This window comes from Hemibagrus wyckioides, linkage group LG21 (genome assembly GCF_019097595.1).
Source record: "Hemibagrus wyckioides isolate EC202008001 linkage group LG21, SWU_Hwy_1.0, whole genome shotgun sequence".
NCBI lineage: Eukaryota > Metazoa > Chordata > Actinopteri > Siluriformes > Bagridae > Hemibagrus > Hemibagrus wyckioides.
The window spans coordinates 6,118,824-6,139,513 of record NC_080730.1 but is presented as its reverse complement, the minus strand read 5'-3'; the positions used below and the strand labels follow the sequence as shown (position 1 = coordinate 6,139,513).

Here is a 20,690-nt window from a genome sequence, read left to right as displayed (position 1 = left end):
AAAACCCAGTGATGTGGTTTCAACAGAACACAAATCAAAGGTGATGTATTTCCCAACAGTGAGGCTGAATCTGTGAAAGAGTGTCCAGTGCGGTGAGCATTAATAACACAGTTTACTGCTCATCAATCACCAGAACAGCCACATAAAACGCAAGACGTACAACATACCACAGCGTCAGCAAAATGAAAAAAAAAAAAAAAGCATTTCAACAGTTTAGTGAAATGAGGGGAAAAGGTCTCAAACTGTCCTCTGGATCCGATTAAACTTGACTGAGTTTAGTAACGTGTTCCTACACGGCACAAAATGAAGAGAAAATAAAGATGTTAATGAGACTCGAATAATATCTTTTACGTGGGATGAGAGGACAGAGCACCAGAGCTCGTAGCAGAAAATATGTTAAAAGAGGATAATAATCATACACTATATTGCCAAAAGTTTTGGGAATTCATTGAATTCAGGGGTTGTTTTTCAGGGGTTGGGCTTGTCCCCTTAGTTCCAGTGAAAGGAACTCTTAATGCTTCAGCTTCATACCAAGACATTTTGGACAATTTCATGCTCCCAACTTTGTGGGAACAGTTTGGGGATGACCCCTTCCTGTTCCAACATGACTGCACACCAGTGCACAAAGCAAGGTCCATAAAGACATCGATGAGTGAGTTTGGTGTGGACGAACTTCATAGAGTTCTGACCTCAACCTGATAGAACACATTTGGGATGAATTAGAGTGGAGACTGTGAGCCAGACCTTCTCGTCAAAATATCAGTGCCTGACCTCACAAATGTGCTTCTAGAGGAATGGTCAAAAATTCCCATAAACACACTCCTAAACCTTGTGGAAAGCCTTCCCAGAAGAGTTGAAGCTGTTATAGCTGCAAAGGGCGGGGTTACAACTCCATATTACATTCATGTGCATGTAAAGGCAGACGTCCCAAAACTTTTGGAAAAAGTGTAAAAAATAGCCTCTCAATATTCTTCAATATTCAATATTCTTCATTATCATTCATATCACCATATTCATATCAGTCCCTGTATTATATTCATATACTATATTGTTTATATTTTATCTATTTAATTTTGCTCCATGTTACATAATTATATTTTGCTTCAGAATTCCATTTTTGTTTTTTACTCTTTTTATATTTTAACACATAAAGCAGTTCTCTGCATGTCCTAAGGTGTATGATTATGTATGTGATCAATAAAATTGAAATTAACATTTGATTTTAGTCTATATTAATGCATTCACCTAACTAGCTAACTAGCTACACTAGTGTTATTACACTACACTAGCTATCACTTTACAACCTAGTCAATTCGGTTGCCAGGCAACCAAAAATGCTGCAGGGCTTTTGTTTGCATAGTGAATTTATGATTCTTCAGCACACATTTACGTTAGCAGTCAAACACACCATTATGCTTTTTCCACATAATACATCAACATTATGACTTCAGTTTATATCTGTTGTCCTTCCTGTCATCTGAAAAACATTTTTATAAATATCTAAAAAAAAAAAAAAAAAAAAAAAGAAGAAGAAGCTTCAAGAAAAGTGAAGAAATCAAAAGCTAATATTATTTAGCTCCATCACCGTTCCATCAGGGTTGGTGGTAGCTCAAGTGGTTAAGGCTCTGGGTTGTTGATCAGGGTTCAAGCCCTAACACCGCCAGGCTCCACTGTTAGGCAACTGAGCAATGTCCTTAACCCTCCCTGCTTCAGGTGCACTGTATCATTGCTGCCCCTGTGCTCTGACCCCAACTTCCCTAGCTGGGATATCCAAAGAAAAGAATTCCACTGTGCTGTAATGTACAGAATACTATTTTGCCAAAAGTTTTGGGACATCTGCCTTTACATGCACATGAATGTAATATGGAGTTGACCTGCTCTTTACTGCTATAACAGCTTCAACTCTTCTGGGAAGGCTTTCCACAAGGTTTAGGAGTGTGTTTATGGGAATTTTTGACCATTCCTCTAGAAGCGCATTTGTGAGGTCAGGCACTGATGTTGGACGAGAAGGCCTGGCTCACAGTCTCCGCTCTAATTCATCACAAAGGTGTTCTATCAGGCTGAGGTCAGGACTCTGTGCAGGCCAGTCAAGTTCCTCCACAACAAACTCCATGTCTATGTTTATGGAGCTTGCTTTGTGCACTGGTGTGCAGTCATGTTAGAACAGGAAGCGGTCATCCCCAAACTGTTCCCGCAAAGTTGGGAGCATGAAATTGTCCAAGATGTCTTGGTATCCCGAAGCATTAAGAGTTCCTTTCACTGGAACTAAGGGGCCAAGTGTAACCCCTGAATTCACTGAATTGGAGGGGTGTCCCAAAACTTTTGGGATATCTGGCAATAATAATAAAGGCTTCCTTAATAGAATCATCAATCTTCCCACTGAAAGGGAACACAAATCTCCAAACACAACAGAAATGCAGTGTAAAAGAGCGTGAACACAACCTCATTCTCTGTCCAAAAGCAATTTCCAGACGATAATGAGCAACAAATAAAAAAAACTAGCAAACAGCAAATAGCGTATAACTGATATAAAGAAAAAGAATCACATCAAGCTCCAAGTTCCAGAGTAATGAATCTTTTGAAATTAGCCTCCATGTAATTGACATTAGCATCAGTAAGGTCAGACACATCTGGAATATATGAAGGTTAAAAATGTATTAATTAGCCGGAGTTCGTTGCAGGGTGGTTACACATTCGGTAATATTTTCAACACATGATTAGTTATACAGAGCAAATGTCAAAAGACAGAAAGCCTGTAATGAGTGGTGACTTTACATTACGGTAAAAATGGAAATGAATCAGCTTCATGTTTCAAGGCCGTGTTTAACCTTCCAGCTTGGAGTATCAAGTAGGATTGCGCCCTGGTCTCAGACATCTGTCAGGAACAACAATTTAATCAATTCAGACTTTCACCATGTCCATTATGGGGAGAGACACAAGCTTGACAATTATCTACACGAATCTAATCATGAGAATAAACAAGTTGCAAACTGCCATTTCTGGCATCACATGATGAAGTTACCTATAAAATCTGCCATGTAATACCAATGCATGATGGAGAACCCATCCCAAATTGTCAAGGAAACCCAGAGTTACGGCAAACTCAGCAACCTTAGCATCATCTCCAGCCCAAACCCTTCCTTTCCACTTATACTGCTAAACCAATTACTCCTTATCGCAATCCAATTAGCGTGGCACCACAAAGTGCCCCGAATGCCTTTTAGGCAAACTGTAACAATCGTCCAATTGTCGTGATTTGTTCTTCTACGAGAAATCGGGCAGGACAGAGTGTGCGCACGGGTTTATTTTTCATCCGAGCCTTAACATTCGCTACGAAAAAGAAGTGGTGATGAGACACTTTTCGTAAATCCATATACTCCATCACTGTATGAAAGTTCCATTAAAAGGCCCTCTGTTTTTCTGCATTTGTCAGTAAACTGGACACATTTGCCTGCAAGGTGGCAATCAATGTACCCTTGATTAAGTCTAGATGGTCTTCCGTCTTCAGAATCAGCCCTGAAAGCTGAAAGCGTACTCATTCTTATGTGGTGCAGGTTCACTGGGACAAAAAACGAAGAAAAATTTACAAAATTCACAGAGGAACATTGGATTAGATAACGGCTCATTTTGCTAATGTACTGAAGGATTTACATTAAAGGAAGGCATTAACCCAAAACAAACTAAATCTAAGAAGGCCTTGTGTGTCGGTTTTGTTAATGGAGATGGAGAATGTACCGCTTGTCTGCCCTCAGTAGACTTTGTGACTGTGAGTAGGAAGGAAGTATGCTAATGAAAATGTTGTACACAGACACACTTTTGGCAGAACTTCATCGAACCAAGCCAAGAGAACAGATCCAGATAATGTGTGGTTAATGTGGGAGTGAAGCGGGGAAACCTGGCACAAAAACTATGGCAAACTATGAATTTTAATCAATTTCACCACTAGTCACCAGTGTGACACGCTAAGCGGTGTGTCAGCGATCCAGAAAGCCGCAGAGGACGCCACCAATCCACGTATTCAATCCTCAGTTAACGAGCACACAATGGAAAATCAAGAGAAGGTGTACACAACGACAACCAGCAAAATAATCAAAGACAAAATCTAAACAAGTCAATCATCAACAAGTCAGTCAATCAGAAAACAGTGGCAAAAACACCCATATCACAATCTCAGTTTGAAACAGAACCTGTCATTTCTGGGCAAGTGTAAGGATTTGAGAGAGTTTGACGAAGGGCCAAATTGTGATGGCTAGACCACTGGATCAGAGGATCTCCAAAACTGCAGCTCTTGTGGGGTGTTCCCGGTCTGCAGTGGTCAGCATCTATCAAAAGTAGCCCAAGGATGGAACAGTGGTGAATCGGTGACAGGGTCATGTGCGGCCAAGGCTCATTGATGCACGTGGGGAGCGAAGGCTGGCACGTGGGGAGCGAAGGCTGGCCCGTGTGATCCGATTCAACAGACGAGCTACTGTTGCTCAAATTGCTGAAGTTGTTAATGCTGGTTCTGATAGAAAGGAGTCAGAATACACAGTGTATGACGGGTCAGCAAAAGGGGGACCAACACAATATTAGGCAGGTGGTCATAATGTTACACCTGGTTTTGTAAAAAATTATTTTGTGAAAAAGAAAAAAAAAAACAGCTTAGTGGTTAAGACTACTGATAAAAAGGTTGTGAGTTTGAATCCCAGGTCCACCAAGGTACCACTGCTGGGCCCCTGAGAAAGGCCCTTAACCCATAATTGCTCAATTGTATAAAAATATAAGTCGCTCTGGATACCAGAAATGTAAATGTCCATGGTTTCAGATCAGCATCTTTTGGCCATTAAAAATGAAGCAATTACCTCATATTTATCCATAAAATAAAGAAAGCAGGTGCGTGTCTGAATAACAGATGGTGGAAGTGACAGAGTCATCGCTATTTCATTTATTATTTGCAAACACCAAATTAACACGTCGTTTTCACCTTGTCACCTCGTTCGCTTGCAATCACAGAATTGGATCGGATTCGTGAACGTATCTGAAAATACGCTAGGAAGAAAAACAAATGTAAGAAAAAAAATTCTATCGTGACCTAAATATAAAGGGTTAACGACCAATTTCAGAGATTTTATTAAGGCTGGAAGTTTTTCCCCCCACGTTTTATATGATGAAGCTACAAGTCATAGATCATTAGTCGTGATTCCACCACTCAGCAGAAACCTGAAGGTGAATAATGAGAGCTGTGAACTGAGGCAATGCGTCATGCGTGCTAAGCACACGAGACGGAGGACAGTTAATCAGCACAGCCACTGAAATTGCCAGAGCATCGTTTTGCCTCTGTGGTGCATGGCTCAGGCTCGGGGCTCATGGCTCCGGCTCAGTTCTGACAAGCTGGAGAAGGGAGAAAAAAGAAAGCAAGCAAGAAAGCAAGAAAGAAAGTGAGACGCGAGATCTTAGCAATCAGACCCGGCCGTGTTGGCACGATTCCCGCAAAGCTTTTTGGCTCTTCCCAATAATTATAGACGCTATGGGAGGAGAAAAAGGGGAGATGTGAAGGGATAATTGGAGATGAGCTCAGCTCCCCAGGCTCCCAGAGCACAGCAAGCTGACCTCGTACAAAAGGTGCACATAATTAAAGCAAGTAGGCTGTGTTCATGGTGCAGGAGGAAGGCCAGGCACAGGTCGGTGTCAGCCATGTTGTATTGCATTAATAAGAATAAAATAAAAAATTCATACACATATAAATTTATGGTCCTGAACTTCATATTTCTGCAGTGTCATGAACACAGTCATATCCAATCATTACTAAATTAAAGATCAATAATTCCCTGATTAATGGATGTCATTAATATATGGATATCATAAATAAAAGATGATGAGATATGGGTTTTAAAAAATGATGCAGGCCACAAGAAAATTAAAACTAATTTAAAACTCATGTAATTCTGTTTTATTTCTTTAAGTGAGTTAATTTTATTTCTCGTTATGGCTATCTAAAATTAACAAACAAGCAAATACAATAACAGAAAATAATAATAATAAACAGAATAATAATAATAATAATAATATTTATATTTATTTATAATAATAATAAATTATTATTATTATTATCATCATTATCTATTTATGAAAAGAGATGTGAGCTCTAAACATCAAAAGGTTTAAAGCTCAAAATCACATTCCATTAATTAATTCTAATTATTCATATCTATATTAACAACATATTAATTATTATTTATCATTCTAATTATTAGTTTATTCATAATGCATTTATGCTATTAAAGACTGCAAAATATATATATAAAAAGTCTTTCAAATTAAATAAAAGAAACTTAACTACATATACATATTTTTTATTATTATATATATTATCAATATCATATATTACTAACATTAATATTTATATTTATATATATATATATATATATATATATATATATATATATATATATATATATATATATAATCATTCAAATTAAATAAAAAAATAATAATAATTAAATTAAATATATATTTTAAAATATCATGAGAATAAAGGTTTATTTTTTATTTTTGGGGCTTAGATTTACATATTTATATACTAGCCATAATACTGAATTAGAAAAGCAACAATCAAACAAATAAATAAACAAATCTGAATGCTGAAAGGAATCTTTACTGCGGTTGAGATCGGAGCAGAAAAGCCTGATCTTCACTTACACACAGTGATGAGAGACAGACAGAATAAAATTTGACTACTCTATCTCATAATGCATAAAATTATTAATTTTAATTTAAGGTGCTGAAGCCTACAGACACTGAGCAGACCTTTTTAACTAACCTAATAACCCAAAATATCAATCTCGATCTCAGTCTAATCTGGCGTCTGTGTGTGTGTGTGTGTGTACTAGATTTTAAGCAGAAAGTTAAAAAAGTCCTCACTTTTTGTTCAAGTGGCTACAGTTTTCTCTTGTTGCCTTCTTATTACTATATCAATAGAAAATAAAAGAGCAAGGCTGCAAGAAATGGTAAGAGATCAATAAAGTACCATTAGTGCACCAGTGGAAAAAAAAAAAAATCTTTTGTATCCAGAAATGCAACAGCCATTTTCTACAATATCTGGCATGCCTTCATGTCAGGCTGGAGTTTTCTCTGTGATAAATGCTGCAGTGCCTGCGTTAATAAAGATGTTGATCTTACAGTGCAGCTGAACACTTCATTCATCCTGATTTTATCCACTTAGATTATTACTGTTAAAGTTAAAATAGAAGCGTGAAAATGAGAATATGAGACGATGCCAGCTGAACATGCTTATGCAGTCTGGGGAGGAGGGATGAAGGAAGGGAGGGAGGGGGGGAGGAAGGAAGGAAGGAAGGAAGGAAGGACAGAAAAACAGGAAGAAAGGCGGGAAGGAAAGTATAGAGAATGGGAAAGAGCAAGGAAAGAAGGACAGGAAGTGTGGATGGAAGGAAGGAAGGAAGGAAGGAAAGTGGGAGGGAAGGAAGGAAAGAATAGAGAAAGGGAATGAGAGAGGAAAGACAGGAAATAAGGAGGGAGGGAAGGAAAGTCCGGAGAAAGGGACAGAGAAAGGAAAGATACAGATGAAGGAAGGCAGGATGGAAGGAAGGAAGGAAGGAAGGAAGGAAGGACAGCAACGAAGGAAGGAAAGGAAGGCAGGAAGAAAGGAGGGGGGAAGGATGGAAAGAATGGAGAAAGGGAATGAGAGAGGAAAGGAAGGAAGGAAGGAAGGAAGGAAGGAAGGAAGGAAGGAAGGAAGGAAGGAAAGTACGGAGAAAGGGAAGCAGAAAGGAAAGAAAGACAGGAAGAAAAAAGGGAGGGAAGGAAAGGTTGGAGAATGGGAAATATAAAGGAAGGAAGGAAGGAAGGAAGGAAGGAAGGAAAGAAAGAAAGAAAGAAAGAAAGAAAGAAAGAAAGAAAGAAAGAAAGAAAGAAAGAAAGAAAGAAAGAAAGAAAGAAAGAAAGAAAGAAAGAGTGATGATGGCATCCTGAGTATTAGCACATACTTTACGCATCTCTTTATCCATCCCTGATGACCAAATATCCCATAAATGAGACAAACTGGAATCCTGGACCTCTCGACCTTGTGGCTAGTCCTCATGAAGAAAAGCAGCTTTTAAGTGAAAAAAACAAAATGCTTCTTTAGTTATTATATCTGAGGTCAGGGTTAGAATTAGTTTACACACAAAGGGTTTTCTTTTTTCAGAAAGTAGGAGAGGAGTGTAATTCCCTCTGTTTATCCTACAACTCTCCTCAACTTGTTTTTGGTCAGCGTGCATATTTTCAGCCTCATGATCTCTTTAACAGCTCTGGATTGAATTCTGGCTCACTTATGAGTCACTTTAGATAAAAGCATCAGCCAAATGAATAAAGGCAAAATGGGAATGTAATGACCCGAGAGTGAATTTCCTGGATTTCACATAAATTAAGCTGCTCAATAAAAACCTATGCACTCACTTTAACCCCGTGTACCTTTAATACAAGTCGGACCATGTGCGTCTTAGCGGTGACCAGACGATGTTTCCGTGAAAGGTGGTCACTTTCTGAGTTCTTGCACACACAATTACTCCGTTTCCTTTCAGACTCTGGTCGGCGTGACTCTTGAGGCTTTGTGCCTCCACCAGACCAGAGCTGCAAACTCACACAATTTTATCTTCACCTGCACTCTGTTCAGCACCAGTCATCGCCATGGCAACCCTTTTGCCACCCTGACTCCCACCTTCCTCACACCTTCCAAAAAACCATCAAAAGAAACCTACAGCCATTTATAACAGTGTCTGAAGAGGCCAGTGACCAACTCACACAAAGACAGCAGCAGGAAGCCAGCAGGCTGATGTTAGGACATGATGCCAGGAGATGATTTATTAACTCTGTGCCTCACAAAACACAAGAAACTGCTCACTTCTGTCTCATCTATAGACTCAGATCCACTGAAGCCATATGTGTCTCTTTAACCTGTAAATTTACCCAGAGCTGCTCTGCTGGTATGTTGTGTTGTGTGCTGTGTTGTGTTGTGCTGAGTTGCGATGTAATGTGTTGTGATGTGATGTGCTTGGACTCTGCTTCACCTCTCCAGCACTTTTCTGTATTATGGAGCTGATCACTCAGAATGAATAAGAATGCTGTACACTGGAAAATACATTTCCCTGTTTTCAGTAAATTCAATTGCACTTTAGCCGTGAAATTAGACCTCTGAAAATGGACAGTGAAAATGGATCCAAGTATTAGTCTGGTGACACACAACAGCACTTTTACACACACACACAGAAAGTATGACTGCTTAACAAACAAACAACTCGGCGTCTAATCATCAAGAACAAACTACTTCTTCATGTCTTTGGTCATTAGCACAGGAAGTACTGAAGGGGCGAAAAAAATCAAGCCAAAAAAAAATCTTTGATTAGCTAAAATTGTATCCTTTATGATCATGGATTAGCTTTTAAAGACGGTGAGAGCTATTTGGCTAAATGGACACTTTTTAATGGTGTAGCTCCTTTACGGTTAAGATATAATCATTTACAATAGGATGGATGTTGTAGCACTGAACTCCGAGGCTCTGCCCAAACAGCTGCCAGAAATCGAATAAAGCTAGCTCATAATTATAAAGTAGGCATGTCAGCTAACAGCAAGCTAGAAGCTGTCACTTCTTTGGAAAAATCAAGTTTGAACGAATTTCAAATGTCACACAATTCATTCAAATATGTTCCCCCTCAAAAAATGCAAACACAAGACATTCTTTTCAGTATTTTATTAACACCCTGAATAATATGCAGTAATAGAAGGTTGTATGCTTGGGGCTGCTCCACTTGTCTGTACGTCTGTCCCACTTTCTACTGCCTCATTGGGGTGGTAAGTCAATAGGTCAACCTGACTCATTACCTATGCTCTAAAACCCAAAAAACCTCCACTTTTTATTTATTAGATGATTTTGGGTCCTAATTGTCCGTTCAATGCAGTTCTGCTGTTTGCTTTTATCTTCCATATCCGTACCATTAGCTTCATTTAATGATATTTCAAGAGGGCATAGAAAACTTTTAGGGTGCTGGATCAGATGCTACACAACAAAATTAAAGCTACACTATATTGCCAAAGGTTTTGTGACGTCTGCCTTTACATGCACATGAATGTAATATGGAGTTGACCTGCACTTTGCAGCTATAACAGCTCCAACTCTTCTGGGAAGGCTTTCCACAAGGTTTAGGAATGTGTTTATGGGAATTTTTGACCGTTCCTCTAGAAGCGCATTTGTGAGGTCAGGCACTAATGTTGGACAAGAAGGTCTGGCTCGCAGTCTCCGCTCTAATTCATCACAAAGGTGTTCGATCGGGTTGAGGTCAGGACTCTGTGCAGTTCCTCCACACCAAACTCCATGTCTTTATGGACCTTTCCTCGTGCACTGGTGTGCGGTCATGTTGGAACAGGAACGGGTCATCCCCAAACTGTTCCCACAAAGTTTCGAGCATGAAATTCTCTTGGTATGCTGCAGCATTAAGTTCCTTTCACTGGAGCTAAGGGGCCGAGCCCAACCCCTGAAAAACAACACTTGAATTCAATGATTTGGAGGGGTGTCCCAAAACTTTTGGCAATGTATCTAACTGGCTTAGGCTGCACAATAATATTCGTACGGGCAAATTATACCATACAGATGTTCAAATATCGGCCCTAGAGCAAACTAAGAGTGTTTGATTCAAAGTCAGCACATTAATATCATTGATCTACATAGCTGGAGCTTTTTGAACCATTAACCCTTTAACTGTAACCACAAAAACCTTTTATAATTCTGACCGCTACAGTCATCCTGCTGTGCTTCTTCAACATGAAGGTACATCTGAGGTCCGGATAACGTGTCTCACTCGGGCTTCTACTTCATTAAGTCACGAATCACGATCGTCTTTTACTTCACACGTATTAAAAACCGTAATCAGAAATTAAAAGAAATCTATTTACTGTAATATGACAAAGTGATTAATCACGTCTGCTGTAATCACGGGTTGAGTTAATGGTCATTAGACCGTCGTGTATTTAGGACATTATTTTGTCATGATCTAGTCGATTTGGATCTTCATTTCCTGTTTAAATACAGCTTTGTTTCATAACCCTACAGCTTTTCATATCCTGTTGGACAAGTGAACATTTTCCCAGTTTGCTCCATCAGCTCTTCCTGTGCTGTGGGCATCTCAATCCCCTAATGTTGGTTTATTTCATAAAGAGTTACTGATGCATGTGTAACACAAAGTGGGAGTGGGTATGGCTTTCCCCAGGTGGAAAAGTGCACCCTAGAATTAAACCTTCCTCCAGACACGCTGTTCTGTCACATCGACCGGAAAAAGCCTACGTCCGGAAAAGCGCTGTGGAGTCACCGTGCCTCAAACAAACAAGCGATCAGAATTATGAGATTGTGAGAGGTTCGACAGACTGGGAAATAGGAGCATAGGTTAAGAGGGTAAAATGCTCCAAGAGCAACGGCGGGTTCACGGGAGTCAAACTGTTTATGAAGGTCTAATAATGGTGTACAATGTTCCTCATGAATTTTGAGCCATCAGACTTCAACAGGAATTTAAGGCTAATCTTTTGGAAGCAGCTGCATTGATATTAGCTAAGAGTTGGTTTATAACTTACATACATACATATACACAGATCAGGCATAACATTATGAGCAGTGAGAGGTGAAGTAAATAACACTGAATGATCCTTCTCATCATGGAACCTGTTAGTGGGTGGGATATATTAGGCAGCAAGTGAACATTTTGTCCTCAAAGTTAATGTGTTAGAAGCAGAAAAAATGGGCAAGCGAGATTGATGAAGGGCCAAATTGTGATGGCCAGACGACTGGATCAGAGGATCTCCAAAACTGCAGCTCTTGTGGGGTGTTCCCGGTCTGCAGTGGTCAGTATCAATCAAAAGTGGTCCAAGGAAGGAACGGTGGTAAACAAGGTCATTGGCGGTCAAGGCTCCTTGATGCCCGTGAAGAGTGAAGGCTGGCCCGTGTGGTCCGATCCAACAGACGAGCTACTGTTGCTCAAACTGCTGAAGAAGTTAATGCTGGTTCTGATAGAAAGCTGTCAGAATACACAGTGCAGGACGGGTCAGGGCTGTTTTGGCAGCAAAAGGGGTTTTAAAACGCTATAAAGTCTTCACAGGCCAACTGACAAAATGACAAAAAAAAAAATCCGTAAAAACGAAACTACTTTCAGCGTGAATTTTCTTTTCTAGCCAATTTAAGCTGCCAGACAGAAGGAATGGAATAAAATTAGCTGGTGTTAAATTGGTAATCCTTCAATACTCGAGAACAAAAGCTGTCATGCTCCAATGCTTAATGTCTTGTTCCGTGATCAGATTAAACACGCCAACTATTCATGTTTTAGTCAACTCCATCATGAGAATGTGACTGCCACGGTTCTTAGACAATTTTCGAGGAAACTTTAACCGCTTACTTATGAAACATGATTGTACTTTCTGCTGTATGTAAAACAGTTCTAATGACAAGTCTTCAGTTTCTTGTGCAAGGAATGAAACACTTGCGGACATGCTGTTACAGGATCTCGTATATCCGATGCCTATATTAGCACGTCTTTACACCAGAACAATTAGCCAACAATGACCATTTCTTTTCATTAACAATCAGCATATTGCAGCATTAATATTAATATTTACAGCATCTGGTCCACACCCTAATCCAAAACAACTTCTCATTTACACAACAGAGCAGTTAAAGGGTTAAGGGCCTTGCTCAAGAGCCCAGCAGTGGCAGCTTGGTGGTCCTGGGTTTTGAACTCACACCCTTACAATCAATAATCAACAGTCAATCAATATGCAAACTAGTCTGAGTTAGTTCCTGTTGTTACTTACCATATAGCATATACACGATCAGGCATAACATTATGACCCCCTGCCTAATATTGTGTTGCAGCCTTCGCTCCCCATGTGTATCAATGAGCCTTGGCCGCCCATGACCCTTGTCGCCGGTTCCCCACTGTTCCTTCCTTGGACCACTTTTGGAAGATACTGACCACTGCAGACCGGGAACACCCCACAAGAGCTGCAGTTTTGGAGATGTTCTGATTCAGTCGTCGAGCCCTTGTCAATCGCGCTTAAATCCTTACGCTTGCCCATTTTATTCAAGAGATAACTCTTAGCCTGGATAAAATGGGAGGGTTGCATCAGGAAGGGCATCCAGTGTACAACCTGTGCCAGATCATATATGCGGACCAGATGATCCTCTGTTGCGATCCCGGAACAGGGAGTGAAGGAAAGAACTGGCTGACCCTGCGCTCTGACCCCAACCCTCCAAGGATGGAATATGTGAAGAACAAATTTCACTGTGCAGTAATGTAAGTATATTCTTCATCCTCTTGTAGTTAGAGGAAGGCAGTCTGCCATATTATATTTTCCTCTTTAATGACTGTTACAAATTGTGACACTGAGCACGACGCATCAGAAGAACAGAACACAATCTTTCAAAATTAGGCTATGACATGAATCGTACATTAACACCAGCTCATCATGTAAATACTGTTCTGTAGTGAAAGATCATTATTACAAAGTGGCAGAAAATGATCGCTTGATTGCTAGACATGAGGCGGATACTCAGCTCAAATTATTGTTTTCGGTAACCCCAAAGGGAATAACAATGAGAATATTTGACATTTGAAGAATGAACATGGGAAAGGAAAGCATCAGACGGCGTAGAAGCAAATTTTTCGGCAGGGATTCGGCGTGACAGAAGGTGCCTCATGTCACTTCCACGTTAAGGATTGAGCTCTAGATGTGTGACATGCCAAGTACAGCAGCACTTGATTTTTTTTCACTTTTGCTTAAAATAGAATAGGTGTTTTCTCAGGCTTTTTAAGTGTTACACAGAGGAGTATAATAATGCTGTCATTCTGTCTAGTGGCATTTGTTTGTTGTTGTTTTCATCAGCACCAATCCACCCACTTTTTTTTTTTTTTATTATAACCAGTGGCTTATTATGAGGTTTCAGTCAAGTCCTTTAAATAAGCAAAAGTAAAGCACATACACACATTAGTGATGGGAAGCTCAGATCATTTCACTGACTCGGATCTTTGAATCTCGTTCGGCAAAATAAAAATAAAAATCTTTTTCGAGTCATTTCAGTAGAATGAACGAATCGAATTGAATGTTGCGCATGCGCAGTCAATTCTGAACGAATGAGTCATATTAAGGACTCGTTCAAAATGAACGAATGAGTCATATTAAGGACACGTTCAAAATGAACGAAAGAGTCATTAAGGACTCGTTCAAAATGAACGAATGAGTCATATTAAGTGAGTCATATTAAGGGCACGTTCAAAATGAACGAATGAGTCATATTAAGGGAATCATATTAAGGACTCGTTCAAAATGAACGAACGAGTCATATTAAGTGAGTCATATTAAGGACTCGTTCAAAATGAACGAATGGGTCATATTAAATGAGTCATATTAAGGACTCGTTCGAAATGAACGAATCGTTCATCAACGACAAATCACTACCGCACACAGGCGCTCAAAAGCACGAAAGATGATGATCTATATTAAGAGTGGGTTTAATACAGAGTACATTTTCCTACATGGATCAATCCCACGCCACGTACACCTCAATAACAATGTGTATAAGCCATTAATAACGCTCATTATCAGCATTATGCGAATCACAACGTGCATAACACAATACAGATAAAAGCACTCACCCGTCACTTGTAAATAATGTCCATGCGTCTGTCTTTTTTTGACCAAGCGTTTAATAGTATCATGCAGTTGTCCTTTTTGCTTCAAATGCCAAAGAAGACAGCAGTTTGTCCAGATGTGTTTTTGGCGTAGCTTTTTATCCGTTTGAGAGCCGAAAACGATCGCTTCACAGACGCTGGGGGTTGTTGGTACATAAAGATGCACTAATGGCATTATATCGTGTTTGGAGCCTTGGTGTTTAAAAGGAGCTGTAGTTAAACTGTTAAAACTGCCAAAGCCACAATAATTCCATGTCGTTTTACCTGAATTAAAAAAGTAAACACGGCTAGCAAATTAGTTTGTGCTAACAGCTCGGTGCTAGCTGTTAGCCACTCATGGCGCTTGCAGTTGCACAAGCTGGTCTTTAAAACGGCGCACAAACCTTTTGCTTGCCTTTTTTTACTGAATCCCGTTTGGGTAAAAATTCTTCGTTTCTCAGTTACTTCTCTTTTGTTGCTTTGTAAAATGGCGTTTTCAGTAGCATGACAACAAGACGGTGTAACGGTGACAGCGGCCGCCATTTTGTTTTCGCCCAAGTTTTTTAAATTGCAAAGTAAACGATAGGAAGGAAGTGTTAAATTAATCCAAGAAAATAAACAATAAAAAAAGATTTTAAAAATAATAATAATTATACAAACATTTAGTAAAGCTTACAATAATTATTAGCACATTACCATATTATTATATAAATATTACAATAATTATTAATAATAAATTTTATCAGCTTTTTTGTTAGAAAGTATTGTTTAAGATTTACAAAGTAAGGATTTGTGAAAGTAAAATTTTTAATAGACTAATAAAAAAAAAAAACGTTTTCTGACGAAGGTGATGGTAGTACCGGTCATGTCACTGGGTCTAAAGGGTGTTGATGGTAGTACCGGTCATGTCACTGGGTCTAAAGGGTGTTGATGGTAGTACCGGTCATGTCACTGGCTCTAAAGGGTGTTGATGGTAGTACCGGTCATGTCACTGGCTCTAAAGGGTGTTGATGGTAGTACCGGTCATGTCACTGGGTCTAAAGGGTGTTGATGGTAGTACCGGTCATGTCACTGGGTCTAAAGGGTGTTGATGGTAGTACCGGTCATGTCACTGGGTCTAAAGGGTGTTGATGGTAGTACCGGTCATGTCACTGGCTCTAAAGGGTGTTGATGGTAGTACCGGTCATGTCACTGGGTCTAAAGGGTGTTGATGGTAGTACCGGTCATGTCACTGGGTCTAAAGGGTGTTGATGGTAGTACCGGTCATGTCACTGGGTCTAAAGGGTGTTGATGGTAGTACCGGTCATGTCACTGGCTCTAAAGGGTGTTGATGGTAGTACCGGTCATGTCACTGGCTCTAAAGGGTGTTGATGGTAGTACCGGTCATGTCACTGGGTCTAAAGGGTGTTGATGGTAGTACCGGTCATGTCACTGGGTCTAAAGGGTGTTGATAGTAGTACCGGTCATGTCACTGGCTCTAAAGGGTGTTGATGGTAGTACCGGTCATGTCACTGGGTCTAAAGGGTGTTGATGGTAGTACCGGTCATGTCACTGGGTCTAAAGGGTGTTGATGGTAGTACCGGTCATGTCACTGGGTCTAAAGGGTGTTGATGGTAGTACCGGTCATGTCACTGGGTCTAAAGGGTGTTGATGGTAGTACCGGTCATGTCACTGGCTCTAAAGGGTGTTGATGGTAGTACCGGTCATGTCACTGGCTCTAAAGGGTGTTGATGGTAGTACCGGTCATGTCACTGGGTCTAAAGGGTGTTGATGGTAGTACCGGTCATGTCACTGGGTCTAAAGGGTGTTGATAGTAGTACCGGTCATGTCACTGGCTCTAAAGGGTGTTGATGGTAGTACCGGTCATGTCACTGGGTCTAAAGGGTGTTGATGGTAGTACCGGTCATGTCACTGGGTCTAAAGGGTGTTGATGGTAGTACCGGTCATGTCACTGGCTCTAAAGGGTGTCCTATCACTGGACATCAACAATTTGTTTGTTATAAATCAGATGAACAAAAGACTAGTATCTGTAGTGTTGACCCAGCGAGGCGAAATCATTGTCAGATGTTTTTCTGATATAGGATATGACACTTCAACCTCAACAAAACTAACCATATTCATTTTTGTGGACATTACCCTAACGAAACTGATAACTACTCAAGAAAAACATTTCACACATTTTTTACAGGGCTAACAGAGAAGGCCGTACTGGCAGCCCACCACTGATTGTAAGCTATTTTGATATCATGCATGAATACACAATCAACAAAGACAATTTACAGCCAATTTTCCGAGAACTGCAACAGATTCCAAAAAATTAAACTTCCACCTGGTTTGTAATGTCCGTGTTATCCGTTGAATTTCTTTCCCATGTCACACTCCACAGTGGCTCATATGAAAGTAGACACTTTAAATTTAGTAGGTTTGCATAAGCATTTCTGTTTTTTTTCCTTTTCACACAAACCTTCAAAGTAAATGCTGATATCAAACCCATTCCTGCTCTTTGAGATGCCCCAAGTGCTTGTTCATAAGGATCTTAAATCTGAAGGTGTTTATCTTCAACCACTAACATTTTGTGTAAGGTGATCCAACAGAGTGAAAAACACACCGAAAGCCATCAGACTTCCAACCATAAAATAATTCATTTTTGTTTACAGTAAGTCCCCGAATTATGAACGAGTTCCGTTCCGGGAGAACGTTCGTGAGCCGGATTCATTCGTAAATCCGACAAAGTGAGTCTTATACACCTTTAATACAAATATACAATGTAAAGCATAAAAGAAAACCATGATCATGATCTTGGTTGAATGATTCATGTTATAAGAACGAGCGACGTCTACCATCTTTTCGCCTCGGTCCAATCTTTCAATTATTTTCACTTCTGGTTCCATGGTTATTGCTTTGCGCTTCCTAACAGTTCCCCTCCAGATCACCACTGCTTTTCCCCTTGCTTGGCTCTGATTGAGTGATAATTGATAATTGAGTGATAATAGATAATTGTTCGAATATATTAACAATAGGAGTTGCTGTAGAAGCAGAATAAACTTGGACGCAACATTTCCATTATGGAGTAACGTAATATAGTTGAAATAAATGAAGACAGAATGTTGCTCCTGGACAGGTATGTAGGTAAGAACAGAAACAACAACAGAGTAGTGAAGTCATTCATGACCGTTCTCATAAACCGGCCAAATATTTCATGTATACAGTGTTACATCTTGGTTTACAAGCACCTGAATGTAGCTTATGATGCTAACAAAGCTAATTACCAGGGCTTAAAGCTCATTAAAAAGCACAAACAGACTGTAAAGACAACTATAAACTCATTCTCATAAATCAGTCTGAGACTACAATGATGTGTGTCGATAGTGCTGGCTTTCCAGTAGTCAAATGTCAAGTCTGTTAAAAGTGATAGAAAGAATGACACTGCTAATGCTAATTCTAGTTAGCATGCTAGCTCAAGTTCTATGCTTACTTCTGGGGGCAGAGCTATGTGTAAATAGGTGGAAATGTGGGTGGGCTGTTTTGTTTTTTTTGCTATGAACTCTACCTGCTGTGACAAATCCAGTCAAATCTTGCCTAATGCACCTTTAAAGTTAACTAAAACACGACGAGGCTCAATCGAGCAACAACTGACGAGAGCTCTCTACAAAACTGCAAAGCTAATTCAGTGTGCCTTCTAACCACAAGGAAAATTCAGTCACCTTATTTTTGTCAAGAAAGGTCATCTTTTGAAGCTGGAAAATAGTTTTCTTCAGGTAGAAAAACCAGCATGAGTGAGTTACAGTCTATCGGCGCTATGTGGAGAGGGTTGACAAGATGAAAGCCCGTAAAACAGAGACACGTGTAGCGTAAGCTGGCTGACATTAAGAGGAAAAGGCCATGTCTTATCTGAGAACGCTGGAGGGATAAGCGAGTGCAGGGTGGAAAGAAGGAGGAGAAGGCAAGAGCCAGAGCATATGTTTAGCATTCTGTATGGTCAAGCCTGGATACCCAGCCTTAGATGATGTATACAAATGTCTTTTATTCTCCAAATGTAAGACTGCAGGCAGATTTCTGACAGAATTCAGGTCCAGCATACCAAGTAAGTCAGATTACGGCCGGCCCCCGAGTCTGCTTGTCTGGCCCAGATTCTTTGTGAATAATAGAACTTGGGTAGGATGTCACGACATTCATACAACGGGACAAAAATATATCGCGAGGACTGGAGCGATCAGCCTTGGGCGACTGTTGTTTTTCAGATTCGGTGCCTCCGGGCGTGTCTATCTTTAGCCTGATTCGCATTCCATTTTTCATACTTTGACAAGGTCTCACTGGCTCTGACTCTTTATTCGTAAAGTGCCTCAGGTAAAACAATGGTATGAGCAAAAGGATCTTCTTTCGAAGGAACTTCCAATCTGACAAACATCAAGCTTTTAAAAAGGTTTCTCAGGAAGCAAGTTTTTTGGCAATAAAAGTTCTAGCAAATAGACTGATCAAATATCACAGATCCCGTTCTCAGTAATAGGCAAGAAGTGAAAACGACAACAACAACAATGCTCTGAGTAAACATGTTTGTGTTAGGGCTCCAGGTTTTAGATCGATCCTGACAAAATGTTAGGCTCTGCTTGCTTGGCAAATTACACAATCTAGGTCAGATACGTCTGAAATTACAGGGGTGCTTTCCTGAAGATGTTCACCCACACAGGCAGAGCTGATCTGTCTCTTACTTCCTTCTCAAATTTTCTAGCCATCAGCTTCCTTATAGTGTGTGTTTTAAACTAGTCTCTCTATAGCCTCATTACTTTATTCCTGACCAATAACTAATGCTATTCAAAAACAATAACATGTATCCAGTACTACAAAGAAACCCATAATATTCAAGTCAGTACGAAATGCTCTGGTAAAATAGTATTAATCAGCCAGTACTGCAAATCTAACAATACTCAGTCAGGATATACACGGATCAGGCATAACATTATAAAACCCTGACAGGTGAAGTGAATAAGAATTATTATCTCCTCATAATGGAACCTGTTAGTGGGTGGGATATATTAGGCAGCAAGTGAACATTTTGTCCTCAAAGTTGATGTGTTAGAAGCAGGGAAAATGGACAAGCGTAAGGATTTGAGTGAGTTTGACGAAGGGCCAAATTGTGATGGCTAGACCACTGGATCAGAGCATCTCCAAAACCGCAGCTCTTGTGGGGTGTTCCCGGTCTGCAGTGGTCACTATCTATCAAAAGTGGTCCAAGGAAGGAACAGTGGTGAACTGGCGACAGGGTTATGGGTGGCCAAGGCTCATTGATGCACGTGGGGAGCGAAGGCTGGCCCGTGTGATCCGATCCAACAGACGAGCTACTGTTGGTCAAATTGCTGAAGGAGTTAATGCTGGTTCTGATATAAAGGGGTCAGAATACACAGTGCATGACGGGTCAAGACTGTTCTGATAGCAAAAGGGGGACCAACACAATATTAGGCAGGTGGTCATAATGTTATGCCTGATCAGTGTATATCTAAAAAATCCTAGACAAAAATACTCAATCAGTACTTAAACGATAATGCTCTGCAAGTATTAAGGAAAAAGATAATACTAAATCATATTAAAGAACTAAAATGCACATAATAATCAGTCTGATAACAGTAATAATAATCAGTCAGATCAGAAAGTGGCATGAGCACAAAGCATGGCGAATCCAACACTATTTATAGTGTTAGTCTACACCAGGGGTTTCCAAACTACGGCCCAGGGGCCAAATACGAAGAAGAGGCTGTTTGTCTCATCTGTCAAGAAACAGTGTCTGTGTTCAAGGAATACAATCTGTCGCGACACTATAGAAGCGGACTCGGCTCAGCAGAATACGTTTGTACACCGTTCGAGCTAGCTTTCAGGTAGCTAAACTGATTGCAACCAGCGGTAGGCCGTGAGGAGGGGGTGTGTCCCGATAAGAAAGACATCTTAAATCAGCAGACGAATTAAAGAAATGCTAAATGATAGCATATAAGCGTATAATAAATATTTTTTTGCATT

At 40.0% G+C, this 20,690-nt stretch overlaps 1 protein-coding gene across 3 annotated transcripts in view; it reads right to left on the bottom strand.

Annotated features, from left to right (window-relative positions):
- The window catches only part of LOC131342332 (E3 ubiquitin-protein ligase RNF123), a 163,799-nt gene that overhangs the window by 69,451 nt on the left and 73,658 nt on the right, over positions 1 to 20,690 (bottom strand). The window lies entirely within an intron of this gene.